Source organism: Apium graveolens, chromosome 4 (assembly GCF_009905375.1).
Source record: "Apium graveolens cultivar Ventura chromosome 4, ASM990537v1, whole genome shotgun sequence".
Classification (NCBI taxonomy): domain Eukaryota; kingdom Viridiplantae; phylum Streptophyta; class Magnoliopsida; order Apiales; family Apiaceae; genus Apium; species Apium graveolens.
Window position 1 is genome coordinate 123,325,962 of NC_133650.1, and position 4,291 is coordinate 123,330,252.

At 37.8% G+C, this 4,291-nt stretch overlaps 1 non-coding gene across 1 annotated transcript; it reads left to right on the forward strand.

Moving 5' to 3' along the window:
• Positions 1 to 1,100: 1,100 nt before the first annotated feature.
• LOC141723069 (U6 spliceosomal RNA) lies at positions 1,101 to 1,208 on the forward strand. The gene has a single exon (XR_012576062.1). It is a non-coding gene; the product is annotated as a U6 spliceosomal RNA (small nuclear RNA).
• The last annotated feature ends 3,083 nt before the right edge of the window (positions 1,209 to 4,291 follow it).

Below are 4,291 nucleotides of genomic sequence, written 5' to 3' on the forward strand. Positions count from 1 at the left end.
TTCTTCTCACTTTTATTATTGAAAACTCCAAAAAAAAATTTGAAAAATTCAAAAATATTAGTTAGTTAATTGTTAAAAACCAATTTGTTGCATCATTCATTCTCTCACGTAAGATCACATCATCTAGATTTTCTTTTTGTATTTATTGCTTTCCATCTTATACAATTGTGGTGATTGCTGGAGGAAAAAGGTACGTACAATTTAGAATAATACACGTAGTGTAGTGCATCCATAAGTGTTTATTATCTTGTTCTTTGTGTGTTGTATCATCTAATCAATCTTAAGGGCGCCACCTCATTACAAGATAAGGTGAGGGATTTCATCACCCTTTCCTTGGCCCACAAATCACTAATTCCTTCATCTTGCATTCACCCACCTTAATAAAATTAAGTAGACGTTGGCCCATAGGATTTGGAGCCCAATTAGGAAGGTACCTAAAAGAGGAAGTAAATTTTGAATTATTCGAACTTTTGGTGACAAGGCAAGTGTATCACTTACCTGGACAATTTGGATTGGTGACTAGGCTAACGGTTCTCTAATTTATTTTTCATAGCCTATGCTTGCTCCATGAAGATTTGATGGGTTATTGTTAGATAACAATTTTTATAGTATATGCTTGTCTCATTAATTAAAATTTATTTATGAAGAAAAGAGAATCGATTTTAGGGCGGTTTGATATTAATTGTTATTGATTAACGGATTCGGATTCCTAGGTATTTTATATTATTTGATCTATTTGCTAATTAGGTTAATTCAAACTCCTCTCAAATCTTATTATCTAGTTCGCCTGATTTAAATTGTTAGGGTTTTGAAAATTCATAGTCTCTGTGGATCGACCTGTATTTTCTACAATTAACCGCTGTGCACTTGCAGTTATTTTACACATCAATGAGCACAAGGAATGGACCCACTATTATGCAAGCAAGGTCTGATGGAGTGCAACTAAGAAGGCCATCTAGGTCTCCTTTTATGCAACCAAGGAGGCAAGCAATTTCTGATGAAGTCCAGCCTAGAAGAGTGGAAGACTTGCCATGGTAGGCAAGTTCACATTCAAGAACACCAAAGAAACTGCTCTTCGACTTGATGAGGACTAAGATCTAGTTTAGCTATCTATTAAGACTTTTATGCATTTTTTGAAAATAAAAGAAGATTAGCATGGCCCTTGCGCAAGGATGACACACACAAATCAAGACTTTTATGCATTAAATATCAAATCACGAGCTATATGTGCAGTTGACAATCACCCTTTTTCTTTTGGAGATGTATTTTCAATATGAAACTATAATTATACAATTCTCTCTTTTGAATTAAATATTATGCTTATCCTTCCTTCCCTGATTGCTGAGATTTTCTGTTCCAAATGATCAGGGAGAGTAAGCAAGAACTTTAAGTTTACTTCTTCTACTTCATAATATTTATCATGAAGTTGCTAGTCATTTATCAGCTTGTTAAACCTTTCAAATACTTCAGTAATACTTTCCTTTGGCTTAGCCATGAAACCCTCATACTGTGAAATTAGTATCCTTCTCTGATTTGATCTAACTTCCTCAGTTCCTTCACGGAGTATCTCAATCTTTTCCCATATTTGCTTGGCAGTGTCATAGTTGACAATGTTGTTATACATCACATTGTTAAGTGACTCAATTAATATTAATTGCAAGTCACTATCCAGAGAAACTTTCTCTTTTTCAGGCTCAGTATACTCAGAAGGATCTTTTGGAGCATAATGAGCTGGGATAACCATGTCTCCATCTGTAGATTCCTCAACTCTAACCATAGGGGTGAAGGGCCTATTCTTGAGGATCTGAATGTAGAGTGGATTGGCCATCCTGATAAACAGCATCATTTTCTTTTTCCAAAGAGTGTAGTTAGCTTTGTCAAAGGTAGGAATTTTGATGCTACTGATTTTCTGTGTATTCATTCTTCCAAGATCTTGAATCTGTTTACTTTCAGATTTTACTCTGATACCACTTGTTAGGAAATGAATAACACACAGGGGGGTGAATGTGTTTTACTGTTTTTGAGCTTTTCTTGAATGTTTATGGTTGAAAAAAGTAAATTAAATCTTGTAGGGAAGATGTGTTAATGCAGTGAACAAGCTTGCAATAAATAAGAACACAATTATTTCAAAACTCACTTAATTTTTATATTAAAAATAAGAATGTTTTGCTACAAAATTTCTAGGCTCTTTATTGATAAAGAGCTTAGCGTCTCCTTGAGAGAGTTATAAGATTTTCTATCTAAATTTTTATAACTAACGAAAGGACCAGTGTTAACTTTATAATTCAGTTAACTGCTGGTTTACACAGTGTACAATAAGACATGCTATTAGCATTTGTAAACAGTCACTTGTCATTTACATTTATAGAAAAGTATATATTCTATTTATGGCTTAACATATCTTTAGCATTGTGATCATCTTGATCTTCCCTTGTCAGTTAATCTTCACCATTGATCTTGCACATCCTTCAGGCTGCTTTTTGTAGACTTGTCAATCCAGCTGTTTGGATTGTTTGTTGATTGTTGATCTTGGATATTGAACTCATCTGCAATTTTGTACTTTGAAATTTTACCTCAAGATCTCCATTTGGTCTATAGAGAACTTGACTCCTCGATAAGTATATTGACTTATTGAGATCTCTAATGCTCCATAGTAGATTTGACTTGTAGAGGTCTCTAAGTTCTATATAAGAGAATTTGCTTGTAGAGATCTCTAGTCTTCATATCTTTAATTTGACTTATCGATATCTCTGAGTCCTCTAATGGTTTATTGACTTATCGATAACTCAGAGTTCTCTAGTCAAATTTGACTTGTCGACAACTCAGAGTTCTCTAGTGAATTTTGGCTTATCGATAACTCTGAGTTCTCTAGTGGAATTTGACTTATCGATAACTCAGAGTTCTCTAATAAATGTTGACTTGTCGATAACTCTATGTTCTCTAGTGAAGAAATGACTTGTCGATATCTCCAATCTCCATAAATTTTCTTTGGCTTGTCGATATCTATGAGTTCTCTAGTGCCTTTCCTGACTTCTCGATAAGTCATTTTGAGTTCTCGATTGACTTCTCTATAACACTAAATCTGTGACTTGTAGATATCTTGACTTAAAATATTTTTCCTAAAACAGATTTGATATGGATAGAAAACATATCCTAAAGACACATTAAATGTTGCATTAATTGCAGTTGGGCTTCTTGTCCGAAAAGTCCAATGCAGACATGTCTGGTCCAAGCTTCATAGCAGGCCTGTCTGGTCCAAAGCTTCGTAATAGGTCTATAACGGCCCAAACAACCAAGGCCCACCAGTTGAGGTCGTCCAAGTCCACGAACATGAGTTGTTCACGGACTAGGCCCAATACAGCTGGAAGAGTAGAGACATGTGTTCTAAACAGACTCAAAGTCATACATAGAAGGTTCTAGATCTCCTTTTCCACGAGGACTCCTAATCACCATCTAAGTTGGAGACTTGTCCGCCAAGTCTCCCAATAGAAGTGTAACCCTAGACTCACCTCTATATAAAGGGCTCTACCCCTCAATCTAGAACTACGTTTTTGGCTTGATTCTCTACAACACAGAGATACGTAGGTATCTTGCAAGGATCGATAGTCCCGAACGCAAGAGCAGCCATTAAAGCTTGAAGCTCACCAACCCTAGCATTAGATATTAAAGTACTGAGGTTCTTATTCTACAACATTTGGCGCCGTCTGTGGGAAACTTACAACAACCATGGTGAACACACGGAGTAGAAACACTAGTGGGACAGACACTCCTGTCCCATCGCGAACAATCGCATCAGCGGTGGAAGTACCACCACACTCAACTTATGCCTCCACCCAAGGAGGAACCCTAGTAGGGGCAACTGAGGCTCAGCCACATGGGATGAATTCCCCAGATCCTCAAGGGACGAATTCCCCGGCTCCTCAAGGGACGAACCCCCAACTTCAGCAGCTGCATGCACCTGTGAACTCCCAACCCCTTTGGTATAAGTACTCGACAATTGTGACTACTAACCCCCTTACGGGATGCCTCTATACCCCAAAGTTGGAGGGAGTGGACACTCTAGTAGGAGTGAAGCACAAGGGCGGACGCCCTAATATATACGTGGCTTGGCTCCTATTCAGGAGGATCAAGAATTCTCTGGGCCTTATACTGAAAGAGACTCCGAGTCATCGGATGACGATGTTGCTCTAAGAAGGAGGCGTGCTGGCAAGGAGCCGATGACTGACACTGAACAACGCTCCGGGAGCACTCAAGGGATGAATCCCCAAGATGTTCAAGAGAGGATTAGGGC